General features: G+C 32.1%; 1 pseudogene; it reads left to right on the top strand.

Moving 5' to 3' along the window:
* The first annotated feature begins 6,655 nt into the window (after positions 1–6,655).
* Positions 6,656–12,763, top strand: LOC142634798 (putative LRR receptor-like serine/threonine-protein kinase At4g29180; annotated as a pseudogene).
* The last annotated feature ends 1,933 nt before the right edge of the window (positions 12,764–14,696 follow it).

The following is a 14,696-nucleotide window of genomic DNA, read 5'->3' on the forward strand; positions in this document are numbered from 1 at the left end:
GAAGAACTTTGTAGCCAACATTCTTCTTTTTCAAGTTGGTGAGTGAGTCACGTATTGGGATTTGTACAAAGGAGTTAGTCATGTATTGAGATCCGTGCATCAAAGGGTGGCGTTCATATATTGAAGAGTTCAGAGGTTCTGAAGCGGTAGAAGGTTTCTGCTGTGAGTTCATCTACGGGGATTGTAAAGTCTAGGGACAAAGGTTTTGTACTAAATCTGAAACTTCTCTTTACTATAGTGAATTGCTTTTCGGGAAGGTTTCCCCCTAGGTTTTTTACTGTGAAACTGGTTGGTTTCATTGATTTTCCTAGGTCATCATATCTTGTCTTATTTATTTTTCCGCTGCACTTAGTTTTGACATGATATTGATGTTTGTTTGTTTTAACAAATTTATTCATAATAAATCTAATTAACAACTTGAATTTAAAACTTGTTAATTGTATCAACGGGGGTCTAAATTTTTCAACACTTAGAATTGGGGGGGGGGGGGGGGGGGGGGGGGGGAATCCACTATAAAGATCCTTTGGCAGAGGATTGGGATTTTCTCAATTATAGCATCTTCGAGAAAAATCCTTCTTCTGAATTCTGTTTGCCTAATCACAGGTAATTTCAATTCCATATATATATATATATATATATATATATATATATATATATATATATATATATATATATATATATTTTTTTTTTTTTTTTTTTTTTTTTTCCTTTACATATTGTTGGGTTGTATTGAAATTCTGTAAGTATTGAAGAAAGAGATCTCAAAAGTCAATTGTTATTATTATATGTAGTAGTGGTGGCGTGGAAACCGATTTATCTTTTGGGGCCGTAGCACTATCGCGGCAAGAGAAAGACGGCACCTAAATTGAGAGCTCACAGTCACGGAAGAGGTTTTTCCATTTTCCCAAATTTTTTTTAGTATATATTTTTCAGTTTTGAATTCTAAGAAATGAACACAATTTATTGGTTGTAATTGAGTAACCCCATTTTACGTTGTTTGTTTTTTGACCTCATTGAGGATAGATTGTAACGTAGGTAGGGTAAATTATTGTGCAAATTAAAGTGTTCTGTACCCTTTTTTTTTTTTTTGCTTGGGTCTTGTACAATAATTAAATCTTGATTTCGTCATGTTGAGTTTGGTTTCTATTCTCTGAGTGTTTTTTTTTTTTTTTTTTTTTGGTTTTTGAGCTTTGGGATTGTTTGAAAACAAAATAGTTAGTGGGTGTTTAAGCTTAGCAGGGTTTATGGTTTGTTTTGATCTGAATCCGTTCCAAAAGGTATGAGATTTTTGGGTTGTTTTGATACCACACCCAAGTTTCTTGAGACTGGATGAAAAATCTGAAAAACGAAAACAACAAGCAAAGCTAATACTGGAAGGGCGTGGGAGGAAATAGAATCACATTGGCTTGAGGATGCGTAGACTAAATGTATGATACTGTGAATGTTCAATTTTGGCTTTTAATCAGTTGTTAATTATTTTTATACTTCTTTCCCCTCTCCCCAATCCCACGAAAAACATAATATTGGTTGCGAGTATTCATCAAAATACAAGCTTAGTGTTTTACTTAAATCATAGTAGGTAAACCTGTTGGGAAATAGAGAAATTTACAATATGAACGATTGGCATTTGTTGGATATTGCTTGTAGGTTTCGTCAATCCCTGCTTCGTATACTTTCCTGCATTATTTTGAATCATCAGTAACTTGAGGGGAAAGACTCTCAAAGTGCAAGGTACTCTAGGCGATTGCATTTCATATGTTGAGAAACTTGGGATTCTAGAGCTTTGGTACAAAAACTTAATAATGAAGAGACTTCATACCGAAGGCAAGCTGTATAACACTAGACAAGTTAAAGTGATGAAGCTAAGACTGAAAATTGCATACTGTGGAGGGAATGTATGGTCAAGAAGCAAGAGACACGCCAAGTCTGGAAGTGGCCGACATTGTTATCAAAGTGTTTATTTCAATAAAACTCTTGTTATTATGGCCTTTGTAATCAAAATGTACATTTTAATAAAATTTGTTCTTTTTTGGATCAAATTTTGATTGTAACAGACCATCAATTGTGAAAAGTTGGTAGATCTCTATGCTTGCCAGGTGTTCTATATTCTATATTAATGTAATTGCTGCTGCTAAGATAGTTTTGATTAGATGAAAATTGCCAAATCCCTCTGTTTTTATTAGTCCTTTGAATATTTCCATTTACTCTGAATATATACTGTTTTTATGTTCAATTTCCCTCTTTGCTATAGATAGTGTTCAGTTTTTTTCTAGGCAGGATAAAGATAACAGCATTTGATGAGCTCCCTTTCTCACACTGAAAAATCTTTATGTCCTTGAGTACTATGGTTAAGAAAGTAAACCTTCTTTGAATGGAGCAATCTTCTCTCACACTAGAATGGATGCTGCAGGTATATCTAATCATATTCCTTGCCTTGCCAAATTGACTATCAAAGATTGACCCTGATCCTTGCCATTGCGTCAACTCTTGGACAAGTAGGTCTTAATGGGTCAGTAATAATGGGGTTGGCTGCCAAAAAGCCTTCAAAATAAGCAATGATCCTTTTCTTTGTCAAACAATTCAAAAAATTTGACTTGTCCATTTTCGTTTTTATAATTTGTTGTCAAATACTGGTATAAGTGCATAAATTCTAACAATAATGATCAATTAAAGTATGATGGTCCTATCCAGATGCCAATTACTAGATTGCTTTGAATTGCTAAGGAACTTTTAGCTTGATTTTGGTATGCGTTAACAGTAACACAGAAATTTCTGCCAGAAGATTGCTGCTATATGGCTTTGTCCTAATAGTCAATAGATCTTGAAGAACAAGACTAAAGTATTTCGGAAGTATTTCTGAGAGTTGAATTCCATCATCTGGGTCTGTTTGGCAACATATCATTGATTCAAAAGATTTCATAGCAAAAATAATCAGATCCCACATAAGAATATCGCTGACCCAGATTAAACAAATGCCATTACTTTCAGAAAATTTACAACAAACCACACCTACGACAACCATATTGCCAAGAGATCCAGTCTCAACCAATGCAATTTCTCACAAATTTGCACACTGCCCACCAATTCCATACCAAAAATAATCGTAATAAATTAACTTTCACATCAAAAACCGAAGATTTGTAATGCTCTGGCCCTCACATAAATCAATCGACACAAACCCAGAACAGAAATTGATATATAGAAACAGAAAACTTGAGCCCTAGTAAATAGATTCATCCTGACACAGTGGCGGCTCCAGAAATTTTTCTCAGAGTGTTCCTTAAGAAGGATAAATTATACAATCTAATAATTTGTTATATTGTTGTTTCATTAATTGTAAAACTATTAATTGTTGTTTAGCCTTACATAATTTAATTTGTTTATCTTTTATAATATATTGGTTGATTAAATTATTATTTATTATTTATTAGTTGCTTCTCTTAATTAATTATTGGTTAATTAAATTATTGTTTATTAGTTGCACTAGCACACATCCCATGTGCATTTACTTCCCTCAATTCAAATTTCTCACCTTACCCATCCAAGACTCATGCCTCAATAAAAAGTTTTCAATTTCAGCTAAAGAAACTATTACTAAATAAATTCTTAATACACCGTCATGAACAAAGAAATAAATGCACATACAGAAAAGAAAAAAATCATTGTTGCACAATGTACACAACACGACACTACAATTCACTAACTTTATTATATCTCAACTCCCAGACAACCATAACTACTATTCATATAAGCACAAAAAGGCAAAAAAAAAAAAAAAAAAAGAGGACAAAATTCAACTCATAGAGCACAACACGTGGGAGGATATCAATCCACCACTAGAAACATAACTATTTACCATTAAAAAAACTGCTATTCATATAAGCACAAAAAGACAAAAAAAGAAAAAAAGAAGACAAAATTCAACTAGCACAACATGTGGGAGGATATCAATCCTCCACTAGAAACTTCTACCATTTTCTTTTAGTCATTGTTTAAGTCTCTTAAAAGAGAAAGAACTCTCTCTCTCTCTCTCTCTCTCTCTCTCTCTCTCTCTCTCTCTCTCTCTCTCTCTCTCTCTCTCTCTCTCTCTTTTGTATTAGACAGTTTAAGAGTTTTTTTTTTTTTGTGCTCATTGCTCACTTGCTCATGAGAGAGAGAGAGAGAGAGAGATACCAGATCGGGTGAGTTTGGGCTAGGGGCGTGGCTGGCTGCTCTGCTGCTACCATGCTGCTGCTGCCACTCCCTTCACTGCTTTACTTCAACCATCAGCCGATGAGTCTCTTGGTTAGGCTTAGGGTTTTATTTGTTTGTTTGTGTTTTTTAAATCTTTGATGGAATGACAAATTAGTTTTGTTTTAAATTTTTGAAAGGCCGGGCTATTTGTGATTTATGTTGCTGTGCTAAATTTTTTGGGCTTGCTAAATTTTATTTTATAGATTAGATCCATAAATTCTTTTTATGGCCTTTTAGAGTGCCAATAATATTGTTAGGAGGGGTCAAGTGTCTCCTCCTAACAATATCTCCATCTCCGTCTCTGTCTATTGGGTTGTTTTTTTTTCTTTAGATTGGCTTTGCTTTACATTTAGGATTGATGTTGGGTTTTTTTGTGGGCTTGCTCTGTTACAAATTTTTTTTTTCAGATTTTAGTTTAAAATTTTTTTTTGGTTTTTTTTTTTTTCTTGAAAGAACAAATAAAATTTTTTATTTGAGGGTGTTCCTAATGTAGCTTGAGGGTGTTCCTAATTTTGTTTTAAGGGTAAACAAATAAAAATAATAATAATTATTATATATATTTTTTGTTTCAGTTCAGTTCAGGGTGTTCCTGGGAACACCCTGAGCTTAACATGGTGCCGCCACTGTCTTGACATAACATATACTATACTTGCATTAAATAACACACAAAAAAAAAAAAAAAAAAAACTTTTTGCTAAACCAGATCTCATTGCTATTTTCTTCTATGGAAATTATTATAACACCATATCAAACATATTCAAGCAAAACCCAAATCATAAATTTACACCCACAGCAACACAAACAACAAAGTCTAAAAAAATTCCAAACCAAAATCCACCATACCCATTGATTCACAGAATCCAAATACATTTGAAATCAAAATCCAAACCAAAGTACATGCAGGCAACAACATCAGATCTTAATAACCAAATCTAAATCCCCAAACCCAAGAGAAGAAGAAAAAAAAAACAAAAAACACTGAAGAAGAAAGTGAATAAACCATTGCCGTAAACCACCGCTATCACTGGTGGCGGTTGTGGTCCGTTGTGGTTCGGCTGTAGCTAACCTCGGTGCAAAGCAAATAAAGAGAGCAATATGGTGGCACCGGCGATAGTGAGGACCGTGGGATGAAGAGAGAAAATCCTTGGAGATGAGAGTTTGAACTTTGAAATTTCAGATGGGCTGGTGAGAGAAAAGAATATGCTGAGTTACCCTTGGTTCAACCAGAGTTTGAATTAGTTGAGTTAAGTTTTTAACATTTTAATTGATGTGGCAGTTTTTACACCCTTGATTTATTTTAGATGCATCCTGACCATCAACTGGACACTCTCCATTTCAAAGGGAAATGGAGAGGATTCGGATCCGGTTGAAACCTACTCTTTTGGCCTGGGGTCTATAGTCAAGAATTGATGTTTGCTTCATATGACTTTTATCCTTCTCTTGGACTCGGAGTCGGCATTCTAAAACAAACAAAAAACAAAAAGAAAGCAAAACATTGTCCTATACTCTTCAAAAAGTTCCCAAATCACGCTAAGCCCCTCAGGTGGATTCTGAGGGATTTATCCACAACATTGTGATATGGGAATCTTGAATTTAGGCCTAGGAATCTCCTGCCTTGGAACTTGGAACTTGGAAGTCCTATTTAAAACTGACCGATATACATAGTCCTCCACCAAGTAATACCAACTCAAATAGAAATTAAATAATAATAAAAAAAATGAAAAAAAAAAACACAAATAGACAGTTTGGCCAAAATAAAATAAAAACACATAAATAAATAATTATTTTTTAAGAGTCATGTTAACGAGTGTCCTTAAAGAAATTAATAATAAATCATATAAAGAAATTAATAATAAATCATATTAAGAAATTTTTAAAACCACTTTCATGGGGAAAAAAATTAATTACTATATAATTTTTCTCATAAAATATTTTTTAAAATAGTTCTTAAACCAATATTCTTAGAGTATTTATTAACATTTTTTTTAATATTAAAAAAATAAACAGTCTTTTAAACAGCATTTTGTTAACTACGAAGTTTTTATTTTAAATAAAAAAAACTACTATATATTAAGAGGAAAGTATCATGTAACAAATTCAAAATATTAAAACTCGTAAAATGAAATTATAAGACTTTAATGTACTTGCATGCATATTTTGTGATGTAGATAAATTCAAATTTTTTTCTTAATTTTTTTATAATTTAAGTTTTTTTAATGATCACCCTACATAAATTTTTTAGAGCCATCACGGGAAATTAGAGAAATATACGGGTGGGTCATCCTCTATCTCTTTCCTATGAATAAAAGTAGGCAATTAATTGACAATGACTAAAAGTTGTTTGTTAGTAACACAAGTAATCGTTGTAGATAAGAATTTCGGCCTTAAATAGTATACATTTTCCTTCTGAGTAGAGCATAATATGCCAATAAAGATCATCATGGATTACGCCCTAGAATTAATTTTCATTCTGAAAGCATGGCGTGTGGTTGTTTTGGTGATTGGTATTCTTGGCAATTGGAAAGTAGCTAAAGGAGACAATGAGCATGCTGGAAGAAAACTTATTGATTATGTTCCAGGTATGTCATTCATCTTGCAACGTCAGTTCAGTTCTCCATCTCTCTCTTCAGAACCTAGCTTTTAGACATGCTTGCTTGAACATATTCCCGTAAATACCCATAAATATTTTATTTTATTTTATTTTTGCTTCTAATAAAATGGCAGAAACTATACGCCCATGAGATTTTTTAAGATTTTTTTTTTCCAAACTTTATAATTCAATAATAATAAATAAATAAAAATTACAAACTCTCTATCACACACTCACTTCATTGGAACCAGCCACAACACAAAGACTGCACTCCCTTCATGTGCCTACCGGCTTTTTATTTATTTTATAGCTCCCCTCCCCCTTTCCTTGAAAATATTGATTAAAAGTATGCGCCTACACACTACGTACAGTTTTGTTTTTGTCCTTGGACCTCTGTAATACGTATTCAAAAAGAACATATATCTAAGTGTTGCTAGTTTCTTTTTGAATTTCAAACTCAAATTTTTCTTGACTTTTCCATAATGATTGGTGTGTTCTAAATTATATATATATATATATATCTTCTTTGGCATTATATATCTAGGATTCATAAGCATTGATTGTGGGGCTACCAAAGATTACTTGGATGATGTCACTGGTATATTCTACAAGTCAGATACAGGTTTTATAGATACTGGGACAAATTCCAACATATCCCCCGAGAACTACTATCCAAATCCGGATTTTGGGCAGCCATCAAGAAACCTGAGAAGCTTTCCACAAGGAAAAAAGAATTGTTACACTTTGAAACCTGAACTAGGCAAAAATAGTAATTATCTCATTAATTTTTTCTTTTATTATGGAAATTATGACAACAAGAATAAAATTCCAAACTTCGACGTGTATGTCGGGGTTAATTATATGTTCACATTGGATCTCGATCTCGATCAGATATATACTCTGAGGCTTTCCGATGTGATTCATGCTCCCACGTCAGACATCATATACGTATGTTTCATAAACACTGGGTCTGGAATACCTTTTATTTCTGCCTTGGAGCTACGTCCTCTGGACAAGTCCCTTTATCCGTTTGACTTTGGAGCATTAAAATTCGGCTGGCGATTCGACCTTGGAACCATCACAGGTCCAAACCAGCACTTTATTAGGTAAGTCAGTTACAATTTCGTTCTTTGATTTTCTTTATATTTAAAACGTCGAAGTGCACAAACTATACCTGAGGTTTGGCTCAAAGCTAACTATATCAAAACTATTAAAAATATTCAATTTGTTCTCTACCCACAAAAAGTCACTTATCACTATTTGAAAATTCTTCTGATCTTCATTCTTCCTTCTCTATCTTTGGCTTCTATTTATTTATCATTGGCTAAAACACTCCATCACTGGAGAAATTATACAATACTCACAGTAGACCACAATACTTATCCATCATTCTATTAAAAAATTCTCACACATTTAAAATTGTTGAGTTAGTAGTTATTTTTTATTTAATTTTTGTTTCTAACTCAGTAATTTTAAACAGACGGAAATCTTTTAGTAGAATAGTAGACAAATAACGTTGTCTATCATGAAAATATTATAATTTCTCCCCTAGTAGAGTGGTGGAGCTAGAAAATTTAGACAAGTTGTGAGCCTAAAAACAATTAAAAAGTTTTCTATTTATAAAAGAAAAAAAAAAGCTTTTTTAGGAAATAAAAATAAATTTCTAAAGAGATTTACTTACTTAAATATTTTCATAAACATATGCTCTAAATACTCCTAAAATGGATGAGTTATATTTGGCAAAAAACAAATTGAACATTAGGGGGAAAAAAAAAGAGACAGTAATACTTTAAATGAGTGTTATTATAATATTTTTGAATATAAAGAGAGTCATTAATACTTAGATCAGTATCAGTGCTTGCAGGGCGTGAGGGCAAAGGTAGTGGTTCAAGTCTCCACGAGAGAAATTCACACACATATATATTTAGATTATATTAGAATATAATTTTATTTCAGATATAAAAAAAAAAAGTAAAATAAATAAAGTGAGTCATTAATACTTATATGTTGTTAGAACATATGCCCTAAATAATCCTAAAATTAAAGAATTATATAAGGTAAAAAAGTAAATTTAAATGCATAAAGTGCTTGGGAGTCTAGGTGAAAAAAGTTTGCATTGCGAAATTAGTAACATATTGTAACTAAATTATATATAGCCAATTTAATAAAAATTTAAACAAAATTATAAATTTTTATTAAAAAATCTAACATAGGAAAAAAAAACTAAAAGAAAAATTATGGTGGTCATGGTCCTCCCCCGGTACAGTAGATATTTGAAAAGCCTTGATAATACTTGATATTATTGTTTAAACTCATAATTCGGGGTGTTTCACTGTTTCTTATATTTTACCCTTTATACATTGTTCATATTATGTCAAATTTGAATACTGTTTTTTAAAATGTCTCATCTTTGAAATTTTAACGTGACAATCAACTTTTCCATGTCCTATCTAAGGTACAAGAACGATGTTTATGCTCGCTTGTGGTATACTTATAGTGCGTTGCCAAACTCAGTTCCGATCAATACCTCCTCAGTTATTGACATACAAAACAACAATGATAGTTATCAACTACCATCAGAAGTACTGAGAACTGCTGTCCAGCCATCTAGTGGTTATCATTCCTTAAGGTTTTATTATTTTAACACGCCTAATAACACTGGAGGAATTTATGTTTGCTTTCACTTTGCTGAAATTGCAAAACTTATGCAAGGAAAGAAAAGAGAATTCAGTATTGACGTGAATGGAGGAAGCTATATCTCAGAACCTATAACTCTTGACTACATAAAGCCACTGCCCATATGTCTCAATCAAATATTCGAAGGGCAATTTCATTTTGTTATTAATGCAACAACGGGGTCTGACCTTCCTCCTATCCTCAACGCGTTTGAGCTTTACACCGTAATTCCTCAGTTTGATCTAGACAAACCAACCAACTCAGGAGATGGTATGTACATTTATCTAATTATTCTCTTTCTTTTTTCCATTTTAAAGTATCTAAAAGTTTTAGATTAATAGAAATTTATTCTGATTTGAGCTAAACAAAAATAAATAAATAAATAAATAAAAAGAAGAAGAAAGAAGCTGAACGGAAACATTGAGGGATACACGAGCGAACAAATGATAGGTTTGTCATAGATGAGAATATAGGTTTGTCATAAAGACCAATATAAAAAGTATAATTCTATATTTCTTTTTAGCATAAAAGTGAAGTCTTTAAACTCTCATTGTTAATACCTGATTAAATTCGTAATGTTAAGAAATAAAATTCTTAATGTTAAGAAGTTATTTATTGAAAAATTACATATAGAATTAAAAAGTTCATTAGAGAAATAAAATCAATTATCTTCATATGGTATTCAATTATTCCTTTCTCATAAAACATGATTTTTTTTTTTTTGTTGATGTAAATAATATCTTATTAACACAAAATATGACATGCATGTTAAGAATATATGAAACATGTAATTAAACTGTGAGATTTTAAGAATATGAATTTCGGTATAAAATTTTTAGATGATGTAAAATTTCTTAGAGTTATACCATATATATATATATATATATATATATATATATATATATATATATATATATATTCAATCCATAAACTCAATTTTTATGATTCATTTTATGCTACAAAAAATTAAAATTTAAAAATTTAATTGATGAGCTAAACTTTTTTATGAAAAAAAAGTTACGGTAAAAATTGTAATACAAAAGTTATGGTAGCAAAAAATAAATAAATAAACAAATAAAGAAGAAGACGAAGAAGACATTTTTGACAATTTTGGAATTTTCTATTCCTTCGTTGATGTCGTATTGTAAACAAATATTCTAATCCCTCCTTTGTTGATGTCATCTTGGCTTTATTTCGTGCCAAATTTACTTGTATTTTAGCAATTAAATACCCTGTATTTTGGTGGGAATTATGTAAGGGTTGTGTGTGAGAAAGTGTGAAGAAAACTCAAGATGTGTGCACTCAAAAGAGTCTTGCGACTAGATCTTGCGACTGGCTCACGACTGGAAAGTCGCCAAAGTGGCTTACGTGTGAAGCATGCAAAGAGCTGAAGGGTCACAACAGCTGGAGTATTACAAGACAAAAAGTACAGTCTAGCCTAACAGTTATCTCGCGACTCAGACTCACGACAAGTTCCAGTTGCAAGGCCGAGTCGCCAAAATGCCCTGTTTGGATAAAATATGCATTTTCACATTCCTCACGTACCTTACTATAAATACCCTTATACTCACGAAATGTAAAGAGTTTCCAGAGAGAATTTTGAGAGAGAAATCCTAGAGAAGAACAAGATTAACTCATCCACAATCTTAATCTTTTGATTCTCCAAATTCTTCTACTCTCACTCTCTCCATTGACATACCCTTGAGAGGTTCATTTGCCAAATCCTTATCTCACTATACCCATATCAGTGAGGAGGTATTTTGGTGCTTGGGAAGCAGTTCAGAAAGGACCAATTCATTTGGTTGATGCAATAGGCTTATTGCGGGATTTGGTAAGCTAGAGAAGACAAGATTCGGCGTAATCCTGTTAAAGCAAGAAACTCGGAGGGCTTAGGTGCATCGGGTAGATTAGGCTTAGAGGGTCTGTTACTATATATGTATCCCAACTTCATTCTCTAGTGGATTATTTGACCGTTTGGAAGGCGGCGGAGAGGTTTTTCGCCAAGTACTTTAGTTTCCTCTTCGATTACACCATCTAACTATTATTTAAACTAAATGTACCACATTGACCCAATGCTCTCTTTATTTATTTTTCTGGTACAAAATTTGAACTTAAGAAGTAGAGTTTTGGCCAAGGGCAAGGTAGAATCTTGATAGAAAATTAAATAATAAAAATGGAAACTGATTTAAGATAATGTAAGTGAGACTTCACTATTGAAATATATTTTCAGGGTGAATTATATGATGGGCAGAAAATAGCAATAAAGAGACTCTCAAGAAGTTCTGGACAGGGATTGGTAGAGTTCAAGAATGAAGCTATTCTTTTTTCCAAACTCCAACACACAAATCTTGTAAGATTGTTAGGGCTTTGCATTCAACAAGAAGAAAAAATTCTAATCTATGAGTACATGCCCAACAAAAGCTTAGACATCTTCCTCTTTGGTAGGGTGTATGTTCATTACAAGGAAAATTTTCTTATTGGAAATTTGTTTTTCTATTATATGCAATCAATTATTACTTATCATTTGCTTGCAATTATTTTCTACTTTGAGTTAGATTCTACTAAAAAGTCTTTATTAAATTGGAAAAAACGCTTCAACATCATTGAAGGCATTGCTCAAGGACTTCTTTATCTTCACAAATATTCAAGACTAAGAGTAATTCACCGAGACTTAAAAGCAAGAAATATTTTGCTTGATGAGGATATGAATCCAAAAATTTCCAACTTTGGCTTGGCTAGAATATTTGGGTTGAAAGGATTAGAAGAAAACACAAACAAAATTGTTGGAACTTAGTAAGTATTCATTGCATTTCAAGTAAGCAAAATATAATTCTATTTGTGTGTATGTGTATATGTGCTTATTCATACACTAAATTTTATTGGTCAATTATTATTTCAGTGGTTATATGTCTCCAGAGTATGCCATGCATAGTGTTGTTTCAATAAAAACTGATGTATTCAGCTATGGAGTCCTACTATTGGAAATCGTGAGCCACAAGAAAAATAATAGTTGTTATCACTCTAAGTATCCGCTCAACCTTATAGGATATGTAAGTTTCTCAATTAACTCTTCTAAATGTATACACAAGATTTTGAATATAGTAGTTAACATTGTGTGTATAACTGGTCTTGTATCAGGCATGTCAGTTATGGAATGAAGGGAAAGGTTTGGAGCTAATAGACCCAACAATAATAAATGAGTCATCCCCTTCATCTGAAATATTGAGATGCATTCATGTTGGTCTTTTATGCATACAAGACTAGGCAACAGATAGACCTACCATGCTAGATGTTGCAACTATGCTTTCAAGTGAAACTGTTCAACTCCTTCCTCCAAAACAACCCGCATATCTTATCAACATTGTTCAAGGAAAATCATTAGAGTTTTCTGAAATTCAGCTAAAAAATTGTTCCATAAATGATGTTACAATTTCAGAGATGAAAGCAAGATAAATACTAAGCGAGGGTGGTTACAAGACCACCTTGACTTGCCAAAAAAAAAAAATCATTCTTGCAAAAGAATATTTTATATAAACAATTTGTTTTAAACTAAACTTTTTTGTCTACCCTACAAAAAGTTATTGACCACCCAACTTGAGAATCTCAAGAATTTGGGTTCAACAAAAGTAGAATAATGTACATCTACAATACTTTTATAATAATTTTACAAGGAATTATAGGTGATTAGTTGTTACTGGTTTTAAACTGGGCCAACCATTGACATTACTTTCTTACCCGTCAATAACAACTTATCACGTAGGATCATTCTGAAAATATTATAGACGTTGCATTTCTCAAAAAATAATTTTGGCCCCTCAAACATAATCCTTAACCCTTTAAACAAATAAAAGCCTAAATAATAAAAATAATTTCTTTTTTGAGTAACAATAAAAATAAAAATTATTTAGCCTATTCCAAACCTATGTAAATCCTTAACCTAAGATACCTAGCGGACCGAAGCAAAGAAAGTCAGAAAATTTTGATTTTTTCCCCATCTAAGATAAGATTTCTCCCCTAAATTTCAAGATCCAGTTCCTCTCTCTTATCACGATCTTACCTTTTCTTCATCATTGTGTTTTCTTCGCTGCACACCACTTCTTTTTGGTTTTCTCTGGCCACTGTTCTGCATTTTCTTCGTTTCTCTCTCTGTCAGTCAATATCTTATTTAGCATTTGTTTCTTTTATTTTATTTTATTTTATTTTTGTTTTGGGTGTCTTTAAACTAATTACACCATTGAATTCAAATGAATTTTTAATACAAAGATAGCTACCCTCACGTGAATCTGAGTAGTGAGTACTGATAAGTCTTCCGTCAAGGCAATAAATTGAATTAGCAAGAATTAAAGAAAGCAAAATGTGTAGAAATAAAATTGTACGTAGACTAAAGTAGGCGTGTGAAGGCTTAAGTTTTAACATTTGAATAAGGGAGTTTAGAGAGAGAGTTAATAAAATTGTTGGTGGGTGGTTTTGATATCATTAAAAAAAAAATTACATTCCATTTAGTGATTTATCAAAATTCTTTTATATATATATATATATATATATATATATATATATATATATATATATATAATATAGTGATAACTCCGAAATAATATATTGGTATTAATCGGTATCAAAATATATCATGCATTTAATTAAACCGAAACAACCTCCATTATGAAATTGACTATTTATTGTTCATTTGGAATTTTTTTGAGGGGGGGGGGGGGGGGGGGGGGGGCTCTTGTAATTTGAAATCTTAGGTCCATCCTTACAACTACCTACCTAAAAACAACCAGCCTTTTTCATGAAAACAATTGTAGAAGAGCCAATGGTAGCCAAAAGGAAGATGGAAAGCATTTCTATCAATGACGTTACAATTTCAGGGATGGATCTTGTTAAGTTATGGTTTTTCACATAACATTTATGTTGGCTTTATCTCATGAAAAAAAATCATGTAATTTCATTAACTTATTTCCTTGTATTTTGTGGGATTTAATTGTAATGGGTTTAGTATTAAGTTGGTGAAAATCTGATCAAGACAGTTAAAGGTCACATGAAAAGCACGTGCCGGAAGCTGAAGAGTCAATGAGTTTTGTGACTAATCTCATGACTTAGCCAACTCATGAGATGACTTGCAAAATGCACTGACAATTGGGATTTTAAATGTGACTCTTATACCCTCATACTATATATAACATCATTTCCCACAAAA

The sequence above is a fragment of the Castanea sativa genome, chromosome 5 (assembly GCF_040712315.1).
Source record: "Castanea sativa cultivar Marrone di Chiusa Pesio chromosome 5, ASM4071231v1".
Lineage (NCBI taxonomy): Eukaryota > Viridiplantae > Streptophyta > Magnoliopsida > Fagales > Fagaceae > Castanea > Castanea sativa.